The sequence below is a fragment of the Lonchura striata genome, chromosome 2 (genome assembly GCF_046129695.1).
Source record: "Lonchura striata isolate bLonStr1 chromosome 2, bLonStr1.mat, whole genome shotgun sequence".
NCBI classification, from domain to species: Eukaryota; Metazoa; Chordata; class Aves; order Passeriformes; family Estrildidae; genus Lonchura; species Lonchura striata.
Window position 1 is genome coordinate 55,866,936 of NC_134604.1, and position 18,389 is coordinate 55,885,324.

Genomic DNA, 18,389 nt, shown 5'->3' on the forward strand with positions numbered 1-18,389 from the left:
AAGCACAGGCATTCAAGTATGGCATCTCAAGTTTCTCTGAAGTCAGCCTACAGTGCCAGTGCTCATAGTCCTCTCCTCGTATGACATCCCAGATCACATCCTTCATTTAGGTGTTGCCACTCATATCACATGCCAGATGAAAGTGAACAGACAGGAACTGTGAGATGTTCCTGGACATGACACTACTGTTACTTCCATATTCAATGACTCAATTGTGCAGAATCTTAAGGTGAAAAGAGGATTTACTTTCTACAAAGGTAGATTCTCACAGCCATTGCCTCACAGTGGGGAAGCCTCTCAGCAACAACTGCTAGAAGATTTAATTGCATAGTTTGCATGCAAGCTATCGAATACAGACAGAGTATTCCTATAAATAGACCAGATTTATTCACCAGAGACAGCACGTGTTGATTTGAGATGGGTTACAAAGGTTAACCTACACATGATTTGGCATCAGAACTTGGATGCAGTCTGTTCTTGTTGTGGGATGGCAGCCAAGTAGCTGTTGGCAGCATCTTACAGCAAAATTTTTGCTATGACTAATTCAGGTGACTGTACCAGTACAATAGAGAAGAATGAATATATCTTTCCTAGGGAAAGAAAAAGGAAACTGTCTATCTGTAGCAGTGAAATTCAGGGCAAAATTATGTGGAACCTCTCAGTGGCAGTCACAATCCTTTCTATAGAGACATGGTATGCTTTTGCCATCAAAAGAGCAGCTTGCAGGTAGTTCAAGCAGCTACAACCACCTTTAACTACAAAAGGTAAATGCATTCCTTTCCTTCATTGAACAAAGCAACATATTTCTACAATAAAAATACTTTAGTTTGTACAAACAGTAAGCTTGCTAGGCAACTCAGCACCATTTTCCCAATCCTAGACCCTGCAAACTTCCAGGAGGTGCCAGCTTTTTAACTGGAAGTACAGGGGCTTCACAATCTTCTTAAATACATTTGTCAATCATTTAAATCAAGATTTATGAAATATGCTGGTTCTAACCTACCCTGTTGGCAACCCATGAAGAAAAATGCTCACTTGTTAGTCCAAGCTATGTTAGAGCAAAGATCTGTTTCGACTCTCATCCTACTAAAACAGCAAGTATATAAACTAAATGCAAATTCATTTTCAGCATGCCTCAACATCTTTGCATTGCTGAAGATATGCAGCTGTATACTAATATTCATCTTTTTTCTGCTAAGTAGAAAATAATATCATGCATGCTATGGCAGAGTATCCCAATTTTACCCACAGATGCAGCATTCATGAAGATTTATCAATACATAAAGCCAAGACACACTAGGTATAGAAATAGTCACATCTGAGAGGCTGAACATATTGAGAAAAACTTCCTAGACAAAACTAAGCTAGTACATCAGAAAAGGAATTCAAACAATAAATAAGCAAAACTCCCAGACATCAAGAAGAACATTTTTCATAAATCAAATAATACACTTTAAAAATCTCAGTCACGATTTTCAAGGAGCGGTCCTGCTTCCACCTCTTCCTCCCTTTGCCTACTGGATGCTGAATTCCCTCTCCTGACACCTCTCACTCCCCCTGCTGATCGAGAATAACTGCATCTGTGTTGATGTGCATCTACCTTAGAGAGCTGTTTCTGTCACACATTCTCACTCCTCTCTCTGAAGTGAGAATGCTCAGTCAGAGAGCATTAGCTCTGGCAGAGTGATTTCCCCCCCTATTTAACTCCGATGAATGGTGCTGCTGCCATCGTCGTCGATGTGCTCGGCCTTGGGTGTGTCCTGGAGCCGGCTGACATTGGCTCTATGCACATGGGGGAAGCTTCCGGCAGCTTCTTACAGAAGCCACCCCTGTAGCCCCCTGCTACCAAAACCTTGCCAGACAAACCCAATAAGCAAGCTGTCATGAATGCTAACATGCTTTTTACAAATAAAAAGAGCCTATGTTTGTAAAAAAAACGTTGTTTCCTTTGTATAAATAGTTGTAGTTTTCAAAGTTTTCTACTTAAATTCACTTACCAGCTCATCATAATCAACAAGTCGTGCAAAAAATTGCAGTTCAGATTGAAGATTTTAGCTTCCCCAGGGAACGGGTGTATTCAGAAATTACAGAAACATGTCAAAAATTAAGGTACTCCAGGAACAAGGACTTTGAAATCTTCATGTGCTCGAGTTAAAGAGCTGTCTGTGGAGGTACCAAGTAGTAACATGTGAGACAGCACCAGCTTCCAGCAGGCCAGGGTGCAGTGTGACACCTGGCAGCCCCCAGCCTCATGCAGCATTAGGCACCTGCCAGTCAGGTAGCACGGCAGAGCCCTTGCGCCAGCAGGACCTGGCACTTGGTTCACATGGGCACACTGCCCACTCCGCTCACAATGGAAAAGCAAAGCCTCTGCCACAGCTGCCATCCATAAAAGAGCGATAACAACACCTCTGCCTCACAAAAGTACTGCAGGGAAAATTGAATTTGAGGTGGGAAACATTCAGAGACAAAAAGTGGATATTTTTATGAGCAAGTTTGAAGTCTGTTTAATCAACTAAACTAAATCAACTAAGCAACTAAACATTTGAAGCAACATAGTTATTATACCTTGCATTCAAAAATACTGCAAAGATCACATACACAAAACCACAGTCCTTAGTCTGTTACCTTCCTTCACATCCTCCAAGGAAATGCCACACAGAAAAGCACATTTATTTTATATGCAGTGATATATTGCATTTGATGCTATAATTTAAAACATAATTAAAAAGGAAAAACAATTAATATGGTCCACTATGATAAAAAAAAACAAAAACACTGGACTCTATCATATATCCATCTTAACTATGACTCACCAACCTAGAAAACAAATACTACTTTAAAAATGGCTCAGATGAAAAGGAACATTTTATGAACTACCACTGTCCCTCTGAACTGGGCCTCTAGAACCAAAGGTGAAGCAAATAACAGGAACTTATCCAAATCTCCAGAGCTTCAAAGGCATAAAGAGAGGCCTTACACTCCAGAAACAAATAAAAATTTATAGAATCATTTCAATTGGAAAAGACCTTTAAGATCATCAAGTCCAACTATTAACAAAACACTGCTAAGTCACTACTAAAACATATCCCTGAGTACCACAGCTATGCATCTTTTAAAAACCTTCAGGGGTGGAGACTCAACCTCTTTCCTGGGCAGCCTACTCCAAGTCTTCATCACCCTTTCTGTGAAGAAATTTTTCCTAATATCCTAAACCTCCCCTGGGAACAAACTGAAGTTTTTCCTCTTGTCCAACAACTCATCACCTGGGAGAAGAGACTGATCCCCCACTTTGCTTCAAGTTACTTTCAGGAAGTTGCAGAGAGCGATGAGGTGCTCCCTGAGCCTCCTCTCCAGGCTGAACAACCCCAGCTCTCTCAGCCACTCTCGTGACTTTTAGCCCAGATCCTTCACCAGACTCATTCCTCCTCTTTGGACATCTCCAGCATGTATACATAAATGCGTACATATAAAAATAATTACATACAGAGAAAAATAAAACCTACACAGTTAAAAACAGGAAAAAGCAATCTGCAACTAACCAGTGCCATCTGAACAGTTCTGATGAGATTCAGTGACCCTCGCTGCAGAGGGTAGGCTGGATATTTGAATAGGAATGAGTCACTGCCCCATTTGCAATCACCACAGCAATTTATCTTTCTTATCTTGGACACCTAGCTTAGAAAGAGATGAATGGCCTTCTGGAGGCAATTATTTCTGTAAATTTAATGGAGATATAAGAGTAACCAGCTCAACACAGGCACCTAAATTTTAGGCAATTAAATTTGGACAGAGAATTAAACTCATATTTACTGTTGGACCGCAACTCCAAGACTACACATTCCTGACAACAGGCATCAAGACAAGAGCATAAGTGCTACATTTTGAAATGCACAGACTAATATTTACCTACTGTTTGAATGCAACTGCAAGAAGAGCTTTCAGTATTGTCAGAATAAATAAAGCTTCTGTGTCGCTGTGGGACACGTGAAAGCACAACGCAGACCACCTGCTGCTTGCAAGGTAAAAAAGGGACGTTTATTATCTGACTCTGTCTTTTATACCTTCCCAAGGGTGACATTGGATTGGAGAGTGAATGGGCCACCTCTCCAAAGACATTGGACAAACCACCAGTACATCAAGTGTTCTCCACCCCCATAAAAGAATGTAAACAATATGTTGTTTACAGAAATTGTGTGGGAAAGTTCTCCAAAGGAATGTCAACTCAGAAGGCTTTAGGAAGTCTTAAGAATCAGGGTGACACTTCTGCAAAATAGGCAGAATCATAATACTAGGGAAAACGAAATTTTGTCCTTATAAACAGCAATTAAAAATACGTATAGACACATTCAGACTCTGCTGAGAGTCCTAAGAAATCTCCTAGTTTCCTGAATGTCAAAGAAAAAGTTCTTCTTAGGAGGAACTGAACTTGTGCTTCCTCCTCTTTCCTCTACTAGGAAGACAGAAACAGCTACTACAGTCTTGCAGAGGACTTGCCCAAGAAGTTAACCCATCATTTTACCACCCTTCACCAATGTCTGAACTTCTTGACTCAGGAGTATGACACAAATTGATCTGGATGATTTCAGGGAAATGGCTGCTTCCAAAACTGAATTACTTCTATACCTAAAGCACCAGTGGATGCTGTAGTTCTCAGAAATGTGCAGAAGGACAAAAGTGTACATCAGGATGACTGAATTATGTCCTTCTGCGAATCACCATCTCCAAGCATGTGCAGCACCACAACAGCCAACAGCACAACTATAGCCATAAACTGCTTGGACAGTCCAGTGTAGAATATTTTTACACCAAAAAGTAAATTACTGCCTCAACATTAAAAGAAAGCCCTGACAATCAAATAATACATGTAACTATGAAACTGAAAGTCTGCAAATTCAGGTGTCTGCTTTAAAAAAAATGGCTTTAAATTTCTTCATTTAACAGAAACCCCCATAAACTTCTATTTTGTGTGACTCAGACTTGCAACAAATGGTATGCAGACAGTTCATAGCAGCAATAATGCAAAAAATCTTACAATTTCTACTCTGTTTCATCCTATGTGCACCACAAAAATTCTTCCATTTTGCACTGCCCCTAGCAAATTCAAAAGTTGATTTTCTAACTGTAGTTTCACATGTACATAGAAAATTCAGGAATAGGAAAATAAAGCTCTCCATAATTTATCAAATAGGTTAGACTGAAAAACTACATGTTGTTTTCAAAGCCTATATATTACTACACAAAAATTACATTAAAAACATAAGCAATACCAGAAGAGAGAGAAAATACAAACATTAAATGTCAGACAGGTTTCATAAACAGTAATTTTATGTGTATTTATTCACATCACTTCAGGCATAGGCAATACACACATAATATACTGTAACTCTATCCTGAAGGGCTACTATTTGCAGTCCACACTAAATACAATATTATGCCACCTTTAGAACTTTCTTTTAATTTTGCCTTTTTTTTTTTTTTGCTACCTTTTTTTTGTAAGGATATTGTGATCACAGGATCCAAGTGAACAATATGAAATAATTAAACATGCCATCAAGGGTTTCCATAAGGTGAGATGACATTACCTTTCACAAAATGGAATTAGGCACAGTTAGATTTTAGTTAAAAGTATCAAAAAGACAAGCTTTAACTTTGAATGTCCTGCTTGAAACACCTGCAGGTTTTTTGGCCTGAGTAGTTACCACTCTGATAAGAATTTAGAGATGCACTGAATGTGCAACCCACACTTCTGAAAATCCTGACTCCAGCTTTCTCCATTGCTCTGCTTTAATTCCTAGTCAGAATTCCCACCCTTTCACTTCTTAACCTTCCCTATCTGATGGAAAACAGTCTTTTCTCAGACACTGTCTGAAAATGAGGACAGCGTCAGTGAACTGTTACAGAGATACTCAGTAATATGTACAGAGAGGCAGACAAAGAGCACCTCACTGTGTGCTCAGGCAAAACACATTGGCATCTGGTTTACCATTTTTGTCTTCTGGCAACACCAAAGTGAGCACTGCAGTCAACACACCTGAGGGCCACGATGCCATCCAGAGGGACAAGTTCAAGAAAATAGCCTGTGGGAACCTCATGAGGTTCAACAAAGCCTAGTGCATGGTCCTGCATGCACCTGGGTTGCAGCAACGTTTAGTATCAAAGGGATTGAGAGCAGCCCTGTTGAGAAGGACTTGGGGATGCTGCTGGATGAAAAGCTGGACATGAGTTGGCAACATATGTTCAGAGCCCAGAAAGCCAATGGTATTCCAGGCTAAATCAAATGAAGCAGGACCAGCAGGCTGAAAGAGGTGACTGTTGAAAGGGGTGACTCTGCTCTGCTGAGACCCCACCTGGAGTGCTGCATCGAGCTATGGGGTCCCAAGCACTGGAAGGATGTGGACTTGCTGGAGCAGTTGCAGAGGAGGGACACAAAAATGATCAGAGGGATGGAACCTCACCTGAGGAAAGGCTGAGAGAGCTGGGGTTGTTCAGAATGGAGAAGGGTGACCAACCTTACAGCAGCCTTCAAATATGTGAAAGGGTTTATAAAAAGGATGGGGACAAGCTTTTAAGCAGACCCTATTGTGATACTACGAGAGGTAATGGTGGAATTACAACTAGATATAAGTAAGCAATTTTTTTATGATGAGGTTGAGGAAACACTAGAAGAGGTTACTCAGAGAGGTTGGCAGATGCCCCATCCCTGGAAACATTCAAGATCATGAATGAGGCTCTGAGCAACCTGATCTAGTTGAAGTTGTTGCTGCCTATGGCAGGAGGGCAGGACTACATGCCCTTTAAATGTCCATTCTGACCCATACTATTCAATTATTTTATTAATGGCATGAAGTCGGCTATGCATGCTACAAAATTTGTTCATGACCTTAAAGCCTCGGAAATATTTGTCATACACCAGAGCTCTTTAATTCACACTGAACATAGGAAAACACTTTTAATATTATTCACAAAGAGATTCAACAGAAGGCACCCCACTCCCCCCTCTCTATATTCCAGTGTGAATGCCTAACTAAACAACTCAGTAAGGACTTCTGTCTTGCTGTACACTCAGCCTATGCTTACCCTTTATGGCTAACTATTTATTTTGTCTTTACTGATTTAAGACATTAAGATCTAGACATTGTCTGCTCTTCATGCAAGACAGCAAATAAAATTTTTTAAAATGCTTCTCATTACCATATTTTCACATCCCTCTCCACAAACATAATTTGCTCTCTTTTCTTTGATATTACTCATAACTCTTTGAAAGATCAAGTCACTGCCTACACTTTGGCAATACTATTATTCTGCTTACTAGTGAGAAGTTAAGAGAAGTTAATGGTTTGACCACAAAAAATTTGGCTTTCATGCAGACTGGTCAAATAGCCATGAGTCACAGTGCTGATCTCATAAAGTTGCTTTGCCCATACAAATTTGATCAGTGAACTCCCTCTTTACTCACAGACTTCTTCCTCAACCAGGCACCACCTGGCTGTTCACCAGTCTTTGCTATACATTTTGGCTATCTGCACATACACCTTTATCTTCTCTGAGATTTTGTTAATGGGTAGACAAAATTCCTGATCTCTGTGCTAACAGCTGCAATCACAAAATTTACTGTGAAGAGTCCCACCTCACAAAACTGCACAATAGCACACATCCAAGTATTCTTGACATGAATTAAATTCATACATTCTGCTCCTAATTCTGAAAATTTTAATGGGCCTGAATTAAGTAATCTCCAGCTCCATCTTCTATAGGCAAATGGCAGTATATCATCAAAACTTACATAACTAACTACAAGTGTATTCATGGCTCCACCTATTTTATCAGTGAGGTGAAATGGGGTCATTTGTGAGCAAGCCTTGAGATATAGAGTGGTGTTCTACAGGCACTAAACATTGAGATGTTCACCTCCAGCCACGAGCAGCATTTACACACTCCAACTTTCCCTTGACCAAAAACATCTCTTTAAATTCCTCATACAACTGAAAACAGCAAACTTTGGTACACAGAAATGCAAAGGACACAGATAAAAAATAGTGTCAAAGGAGAAATAAGAGTGAAGAACACAGGTAGAAGAAAACAAAATAAGTAAACTGCTGTTTTTTTAACATTGCTTCAACTAAGATAATTCATTTTTCTACACTCTGATGTCTTTTCAGTAGATTTCAGAAAGGATATGCAGAAAAAATGGAGCAACATGAGACATGTCTTTATTGAACAGTAACTAGTATGACAGCCATTTTGTCAAATAACTAGCTGCTTTTTTAAAAATGCTTTTCCTTTTTCTCTTTTTGCTTTAGGATTATTTGACTGGATCTAATATGTTAGCAAATATGAAAACATTCTAAAAGGAGACTCATGTTCTTGTAATCTGTTCCTGGTACTGCTGATTAACTGCTGAAAGTTCTAATTACCAGCAATTCTGCCATCCTTCATTCATACACACCCACCCCCTGCTCAACTACTTCAGGTTCTGTCTTCCTTACAAGTTTTACAGATAGTTAAATTCCAGTCTACTTCCATCTGAAGTATTAAGAGCTAAACACCTTAGTACACACCTGCTCTTGATCTCTAACAGCTGAAGGAGGTGTTAAAAGGCAAAAGTAATGCATCAGAATAAATAGAGAAGTAAAATTCACAATTGCTGCATTCTGATTTCCAGGGAGAATAGAACACAGCTAACTTGGAGTTAGGACAAGTTATGGTGCCTCATCAACAGTTAGGAAAAAGTAAAATCTTAAAAATCATGCTCAGGATCATAATCTTCCTTATTTTGAATAAATCAAGGTATGTTCAGCTGTATCTATGAGGACAAAAATTATCTTCAAAAATTATCCTCTCCTGTTCTGAAGAATAATTATCTGCCAATACCTATATATGTTCTGTAAAATAAATCATAAGAGAACATCATCCCTCAGCCAGTTTCATTTTGGACAAGTTCTGATAGTCTTCCCTGCACCTGCTTAAATTTTATCTACCTCAATTTTTCAAGAAACAGCCACTTTCAACCTGTCTTCAATTAAGAGCTTAGTTTCTGCTTCTGAAAGCATGAAGGGATTAAAAGACATTTTACCACCGCTGCACATTGTCCTAGCAAAGAATAACTGCAGTGGATAATTGTAATATCAATTATCATTGTGCACAAAAATTAGAATTCATCTTACAGCACTGCATAAACATAGCATCTCCCCACAATTTCAGGGCTAGGTATCTGACCCTTTGTCACTTTCTTCTGTTGAACTTGCTCTAAATGCTAAAATACACAAAAAGGGGGAAAAAAACCAATCAAATAAACCCACAGACTGGCTCACTAAGCCTAAGGGGTAATTTGCCTGAGATCCTGAGGCAACTCTGAAGAAAGTTTGATTATATACAAATTGGGGAATGGCATCAAAGAGAAATGACTATTCACAACAGTGTGTATTACAGATTCACAAAGCACAAAGGAGGCAGAATACATGTCTCAAATCCCCAGGGCCTAAGCTGGTATCCATTTTATCTAGACTGAAACACTCCAGCTGCTAAACTAACGAGCATAAGGCAGAGACAGGCACTTTTGCCAAATTTCTCTCCCCTCCTTTTGTATTCAGTATTTGGAAAAAGCAAACTTTGAAGATTAAATAGATAAACTGTTTCACATGAAGTCTAGTTTATTCATTTTTGTCTTAGTGACCAAATCCAAAAGTTTTTTAAATGCAGTTTAATTAGTCTTAGAAAAACAATGATTATATATTATGCAGTTTGTCCAGCAGCCTTGTCACACACATGAATTCTAATCACACAAGCCAAATTTAGCCAAATTTTACAAAGAAACAGAGGTCTCAAAGACACCTAAGTTTCCCCTAAGTTTCCCAGAAATCAGCTGCCTGGTAGGTGCAAGACATACAAATTAGCAGTTGCATTGTGGAAAAAGGAAACAGAACTTGGCTGTCATCCATCTCCAGCAGGAGCAATCAACTGGTCAATTGAAACACTCGCCTAGTTCCAAACCAGCCATAACACAGACTGGTGCTTGCCAAATGCAGAGGGGACGTGAGAGGAAGCCAAATCTGTCCTGGGGTAGGACATGAAGGAAATGAAGGCATGATAGTACTCAGCTACTGGGGAGTACCAAGGGCAGTGCAGCAGCCCCATCATGGAAGTCAAAGGGGAAAGTTTACAATAATTAAAGTATTAGGAGCTTGAAGACAACCACACTTTCAGATTTCCATAGGTCTGAAAAGCCTATTTGCAACTTTTTCTTCATTTCTTCAATGGAGCCAAGTAATCATACGATGCTATGACTCAAAACTGGACTATTTACTTTCTTTAATACAAGTGTTTAAAAGTTTATGTTCTAATACTGTGATTAAGAAATAATGAAGTCAAGTCTGTCCCACAACATTTAGGAAACAATATTAAGCTAAAAGGTACATAATGAAATATACATCTGCATCCTGTAGAAAAATGGGAGCAGGCAGGCAAGTAAGAACCAGCAGAGATACCTCAAGCAATATCTACCTCTCAGCTGAGAAGTAGGAACTGAAATAAAACAGGTATATCATCTTCACAAAGAGATGGCATGTTAACACTAAACTTTTTCATTCTGCATAGGAACATACCACATCCAGTCACCACTTCTCACGGAATCGTGTAAGCCAAGTTGTACCTCTTGTATATGCAAATGACTTACAGCCAATTCTTCTACCCAAAATCACAAGTACATGACAGGCTAAAAGCACCAAGCAAAGGCCATACACTTGCAATTTTGAAACTTTCATGTAACTTACCATGCACAGTATTTAGCTTATTAAGTTGGTAATTAACTTTTTTTGAGGTCTAGGAAGTTGAATAATGCTGTAACTGCATCACATCACATTTTCTCAGTCATGTGGTACTCTCCTCTAAAATGACAGAAATGGAATATGTATCTCCCTTCATCTTTCTCTTTTTCCTCATCTGCTTTTCCTAAACTCTCCCTCCTGTCTGCCCTTCTCTACTCAACAGTAACAAAGCAGATCAAAAATACAGAACACTTTTCTTTTGAAGATTTACTAGAAAGACCAGGTTTCTTCACCATGAAAAAGACCAAGGAGGGTACTTAACATATCCATATAGTTGAAAGTGACATTAAGGAGATAAAAAAGGAGTTAGCAGGTGGGAAATTGAGCGAACTTAGGAAAAGGTGCTTCATACAGCATATGAAGGTGTTATTCACTATTCAGTGGCTGCTAAAATTTAACATGGGTTCAAGAAAGCACTGCACAGATCCATGCAAAAGAAGTTTATCAGAAGTTCACTAGAAAGAAAACATCTAGCTGAGGAAATCACTGAAAAAAACTCAATAGTTAAAAGCTGGAGAAACTCTGTGAGACATCTATGCACATTGGTCACACTCTCAGGCTTCTCTGCAAATGTAAGTTATTGCACTTGATTAGAGACAGTTCTGGGACAGAAATTTTGACACAATAAGGACAGGTGAAGATCATCCCCTGTAAAGACTAAACAAGGAAAGATGTGCATGAACAGAATGATTTAAGCTTCCTGGACCTGTAGCAAAGTCAACTCAAAATATTGCTTTCACTTAAAATGAAGAGCTCTTTTGTGCTGGTCTCCACACACTCCGGTTCAGAAATTAGAGAAACCAGAAGTTTACAAAGCAGCCAGACCAAAAAAAATCATTCTAGTAGTGGTTATTATACTTACTTTCATTGAAATATACGTTCTATAATGAAGAAGTACATTACATTTTTTCCTACACATCAGCATAGCTTATGCTAGCATAAGCATGTCAAAATTTTATTAACATGACCACATTAAAATAGATGCACAACTTTTCATCAAAAAAACGTAACATAAATTATTTTTTTGGGGTGGGGGGAGAGTGTAGAGGATGACATACTAGTAAGAACTGAACAATGCTAGCTGTTTCAAAGGAACATCACAGAGCCCAACAATAAGAGCCAAGCCATACTCCTCCTTCCAACTACTGAGACTAGGAAATAGCTGAACAGAAAGCAGCTCTGTGGGTTCATGGTGTAGAACAATTTGAACACAAACTAATGTGTTGCTGGGCTGCAACAGCAAGACTCTAGTCAGCAAATAAAAAAATGTCATTATTTTTCTCCCCATAGCACAAAGCCATGTCTTAGGTATTGTGCTCAGTTTCAGGGGTACCCATTATTAGAGAACATCCCCAAACTGAAAACAGGCCACTGAGGTATTTTGGGGGCTGCAGCCCATGTTCATAGGAGGAGACACTGAGAGCATCGTTGTTCATCGCAAAGAAGAGCAGACCAGAAAAGGAAGTTGTTGCCCTTCCCACCATCTAAACATGGCTTAAGGAGACAAAGCCAATTCTGAGTGCTGTGAAGTGAAATGAGAAAGTGCAAGAAATATGGGCTGAAACCTGGGAAATCTCAAATGGTCATAGAGAGAAAAATTTTCCCAAAGAGTGGCTAAGCACTAGAGCAGGCCACCTAAAGATATTCAAAGCTCAACTAAACATGACCATAAGCAAGGTGACCTAGCTTAAGTTAGCCCTGTCTGAGCAAGGGCTGGGACTAGGATTGCCTCTTCAGAATCTGGCCGAGTAAACTTTTTTTTTTAATTATATATTGAGCAAAAGAAGCAAAACTTGGCATCTTTATAATAATTAATTTCCAAAAATACTTTCTCAGAGGAACCTTTTCTACATTTTTCCAAGCAAGAATATTTAAAAACTGGCTTATTGAGACTGTAATATGTAACATAATATTCTTACATATAAATAACAAAAGTCTCAATTTTTAGTAGACCAAGTATAAATTTGATCATTTTTAATCACCTTATTTAGCTTATCAACTATACTCATGAAGGGGGCTATTAATATTTCTCAATTCAAGCTGTAAAATCTTACTTCATTACCACACAAAAGCAGTACTGAACCATAAAACTACAAAATGAAACTTGGAAACATTATTAATTGCTATTTTGTTATTAAAGCATATCTTCCATACCAGTGTCAAAGACCTGGACTACTTCTCCTTCAAGACACTTCACATTAATTTCAGAAATAATAAAAGCTTAACATACCCAGTTTGCTGACTCAAAAAGCAAGATGCTAAGAAAATGCCTTCAGTTTTATTTGAAACATTTAAAACATAATTTTATGACCAACACAAAGATGCCAAGAATAGCTGCCATAGTGGGTACTGCTCTTAAGAGTATCAATTCAAGTGCTCTAACTAAAAAAACCTTAGCCTTTCAAGACACTCAAGGCACAGCCTTCCCTTCTACATATCAAAATTGTCACAAACAAAAAAAAGTTACAATCTGCTTAGAAGAAAAGGATGAAAGATGAGGATCACTACTGAAACAATGAAGTACATTAAAACTGAAACACCAGGCAGAAAGTAATTTCTTTTACAGCTGTAGTCATCAATGCTTAAAACAGACACACATCCCTATTACTACTACCGTGCAATTTTAACTCCATACAGAATTTTTTTTCTGGATATAGAGCAGTATTTTCAACCCTGCAAAAGTGTCTTGTTTATTTTATTCTACTTTGTGCTAATATAACCATTTCTACAGACCCTTAAAACTAGATTTAGAGCATATTTACAAAATATGACTCAAAAGTACAAACACTCACTCTCTGCCCTTGTTTTTTTGTTTTGTTTGGGGAGAAATTGCAAAATTCAGAAACGACCGCTGTACTAGGCACTTGGCTGTACCATCCCACACACCCTACTACCACCCATAGCTACCCAAAACCAGAGGCAAATGTCTATGTCATATTCTTAAATAGTTGTTTTGACCTGCAACACATTAAGGAGACACAGCAATAAGAACATGCTGGTTCGAACATACCGAGGATACCAGAAGTTCCTCCAGAGCTACTGCAATTAGCTTGGAGGAGAGGGGGAAGATGGAGAAGTGTCTCCCCTGCAGCCAAGACTCTCAGAGGAGGAAAGGGGCACAGTGCAATTATTCCTGGTTCCCGTAGATGGCTCCCGAAGCTCGGAGATGATGGCAGTGGAAGCACAAGCACCACGGCAATCTCACAGCCGCGATGTTACCAGGAGCCAGCACTACAAAATTCAACACAATGAAAACCTCAACCCAGCTGCCAGAGATGATCAACGGCACAGTATTCTTACTTATACAACATATAAATGCTTATACATATATACACTTAGACATTTAAAGCAAGTATTGTCAATACACAACGCAGCTCTACACACACAAATCAATACTCTAAACCAAGGGTAGATGAAGATGAAATATTAGAAAGAATATTTTACTGTGATGAGGCACTGGAAGAGATTGAGCAGGGAAGCTGTGGATGCTTCATCCTTGCAAGTGTTCAAGGCCAGGCTGGATGTGGTTTTGAGCGATCCAATCTAGAGTCTAGTGGAATGTGCCCCTGCTGGAGGTAAGGGGGTTGGATGAAAGCAGGTAATCATTAAGGTCCCTTCCAACCCAAGCCATTCTACAACTTTGTTTGTAGATTTGTTTCAACAAGCTCCAGTCATATCTTCCACTATTTGAAACCCTTATGTCTCATGCTGGGTGCCAAAAAAGGACTGTCATGATTTAACCAGCAGGTAGCTAAACACAACACAGCCACTCGCTCATTCCTTCATCCACAGTGGAATGGGGAAAAGAGCTGGGGGGAAAAAAAAAAAAGGAAAATTTATGGGTTGAAATAAAGATAGATTAATAGGACACAAAAGGAAGTAAAATAATAAAAAAATTATTCTTAATTAATATATACATAAGTGAAGCACAATGCAGTTGCTCACCTCTTATAGGCCAAGGCCCAGGCAGTTCCCAAGCAGCAGACCCTGATCAGTTTTCCCCTAGTACATACATTGACCATCATGCTATCTGGTATGGAATATGCCTTGGGACAACTGGGGTCAGGTGTCCTGGCTGTGTCCTATCCCAGCTCCCTGTGACCACCAGCCTCCTTGCAGGTAGGCTGGAGTGAGAAGCTGAAAAGTCCTTGACAATATAAACACTGCTTGGCAGCAACTAAAACATCAGCATGCTATCAATAGCATTCTCATCCTAAATCCAGGTACAGGTCTGTAAAAAATGTAAAGGTGATCATCCAAACTATTGCAAAACGAAGATAAGCATCCAGAAGTGCAGTCTAAACATGCTATCAGGAGCATATTTTTCCTAAGTGTATTCTCTCATTAAAAATGAACTGTATTCTTTCATTTGAATGTTTATAGTAATGCCCACAGAATTGTAATAGAGAAGATATTTTTTCAAAGTTAGCAAAAATTTAAAGACCACTTTGCACAAGAGAAAATATTTATTGCCCTTCACTACTACTGCCAAAGTGTAAAAAAATCTACCATAGTAAGACACCAATTTATATTCCTTTTCATATTGTTTACCTAAATATTATTTGAAGTAACAAGTGAAAATCAGGTGTTGAAGTAGCTCACTATTAAGATTAATTTTCATATTCTTTGGTTTAACTAATACTTACAATTTAGTATTTTGGCACTGCAGGCTCAAGAAGAGAAAGGATTTAAATTAAGGGCTCTAGCATTTGAGATTTATCTAACCTCCCAGCCAGGTGATGTGTAACCAGAGAACATATGTTCTTTATTCTCCTGCTTTTTTTGAATGATCCTCTAATTCAAGCTCTTGCTTCCTTTCCTTCCCAAGTCAGTCACAGAAGCACTTCATCTGACAGAAAATAATTTTCTGGTTTGTCAGTAAGTTGAGGGGGAGGGAAGGGAAGGGACAGGGGAAGGAATTTTTATCTTATTAAAAGATAAAAATTATTATTATAAGAATCAAACAACATCAACACACAATAATTATTCTGAACAGAGAAAAAATACTGCAAGACACTTCAGAGTAGAACCATGCAGTTACAAAGCACTAAGCTCATCTCTAGTACAACAGCATGAGGACAATATGACACAGCTAAAGCATAACAACAATTACTCTTCTAGACTAAATTAAGCTTTTTCCATTTCATCATGTTATGATCATATGGTGGCATGCTTTAGTTAGGAACTAAAATATAAATTAAGAAAACAGAACAGAGACTAATGTACTGTTCAGAAAGACATTCTCTTTCCTTCTCTTCCCCATTCCCAAACCCAGAGAAAATGACATTTGGAAACTGTCAGCAGCATTCTCCAAGGAAATCTTTTCCATCTCAAAACCACAAGTAGAGAATCTTTTTCCCTATTTCCAAAATCATAAATGAACATCAACTGCAAATTTCTGCAATAGTTATTTGATCAAGGCTGAAAACTCAGTGGATTTAAAAAACTTAGCTTTAAGCATTTCATATCCTCAAACATAAAAACACCTTCAAGTTCTTGTTTATTCATTTGCTTATTCCATAGCTATTCTCTCTATTTTAAACAATTCTTCAAAATTAAATTCTGAAATGTACCCCAGAAATTTTTCAGACCAAACTCAGAGTGAGAGATTTCTCTGGCCATTAACAAAGAGATTACCATAAACTGTTACTACTATTTAATGACAAAAAAATTGATTGGAACAATTTTATGCTACTTTTCAACAATGATTTAACTATTAATCAAACCCAAACATGTTAATCTTAAAATATTAAGTATAAGCAATGATGCATCCACTTCCTTTACTTTCTCTGATTTTCATAGTTACAAACAAATGTGATGCTATTTCCTATCAAAAATTGTAGATAGCATTCAACTGAAAAGTTGCAGAGGTATTCGGCAAGTATTTGCCAAAAGGCAGAATTCCAGGCTGTTTCTTACACTAGCTGAACTGCAATGCTCTAATCTATCAAAACCTACCTGTGTATTACACACAACTGTGTATTATACCTTACATCTGAATTTAAAAATACAACTTTAAATAAGTTTTAAACCCAAGAATCATGACTGTGCTCATTACACATTCTGTTTTTAATGAAAAGCAGCTTGATGGATCACATTTTTACCTAAGAATCCTCTCCACATACCTTAGCAGCTCATTACTTCAACACAAAGTGTGCCTCATTCGGAAATCACTACCCTGCACAGTCAGAACCAGACCCTTGAAAATCACCCACCTTCTCTTCAGCTCCTTCACTGATGTTTTCCCCCCTCGCGCTCTTCTCCAAGTAACAGTTAAATTGAAAACTTCACAATCGCTAGTACTTTCAACTGTATTCAGAAAGTGTGCTTAGATGAAAAATGTAACATTCATTAGCATTACAATTATAACAAGTAGTTTAAAGTTCACCTCTGCTTTGTATTTAAAACTGTCTTGGACACAGTATCACAGTTACAAAAGTAAAAAACAAGTATGTACTTGGAAACTCTGAGTAAACTAAACTGCCCTGATGCCTTTTAAAGTCTCCCGCACTCCCACTGTACAATGAACCTAATAGAAATTACAGCTATATCAACCAAAAAAAGTGGGTTGATATATATAATAATAAATGGTAATTTCCATCTCTATCATTCTAACAAGCAATACCATGAAACAAGATGATCCACCCGCTGAAAGATGTATTTTACCTATTCACTACACTGCCATCAGTATCAGAGCTAAGTGATTTCATATCCTCACAAAATAGAATAACATTAATAATGCCTTTCATAAGGGTACTGGATAATGCACACTTCTAGCCTGTGATTTAATGCTGTATCTCAATTTACATCTGTAAGTATTTAAACAATAAGATCAAACATTGTATTTTACAACCGTAGAAGAATATAACACAGTGAAACTTCAGCAGACTGAAAAAAACAAGTGAACATGAGTCTCTAACAACTACTTAATAGAACAGATTTAGTGATAACACAGGCATACTGTTATCTAACAGTAATAGTTGTGATGCAAAAATGTCAAACTTTCCCAGGTAACACACAGAGATATGCCCAAGATAACCTCACTAACTCCAAACTTTGATAAGATAAGCTTCCAGCAAGCAGCACTGCTGTAAAACAGCAGATGCTAGAAACAGCCCCTGCAGTCATAAACAGCTGGACAAGAGCTCTTGCAAGTTTTCTGCTCCTTGAGAAGATTTGCTACTCCATGATTCATAACAGGCCAACAGGCCACAGTAATTTGATATACAAAAGTCACAACACTGTGGAGGGGTTACTTTGCTCATGTAACAAAATTCTTAAAATTATTTTTTTCTTTTCTTCTCAGATACAAGCTGTGAACACTTTCTCACTCACATTTTCCCAAGAAAAGGCTGAGCAGCCACCCTAAAGTGCCAAGTCGAACACAAATATACTAAAGCTGGGGCTATGCCAAAGACACAGCTGCCACGCCACAGAGAGTATCTTGAAGCTGTCTTAACACACATGGCTTTTTCTCCTCTGGCTTTCTTCAACAGCTTTTTTTTTTTTTATGACACAGCACTAGAAGCTCTAGCTGTTCCTGGAGCACTGGGAGACAAACAA

The 18,389-nt window shown here is 38.3% G+C and overlaps 1 protein-coding gene across 4 annotated transcripts in view; it reads right to left on the reverse strand.

Moving 5' to 3' along the window:
• The window catches only part of TDRD3 (tudor domain containing 3), a 94,516-nt gene that overhangs the window by 67,757 nt on the left and 8,370 nt on the right, over window positions 1-18,389 (reverse strand). The window contains exon 1 of one of the 4 annotated variants that reach the window (XM_021530794.3): window positions 13,837-13,902. The exons of the other annotated variants lie outside the window; for them this stretch is intronic. The gene's annotated coding sequence lies outside the window, so the exon portion shown is untranslated. Of the gene's footprint in view, window positions 1-13,836; window positions 13,903-18,389 lie in introns of those variants that run through there. 4 annotated transcript variants of the gene reach the window in all.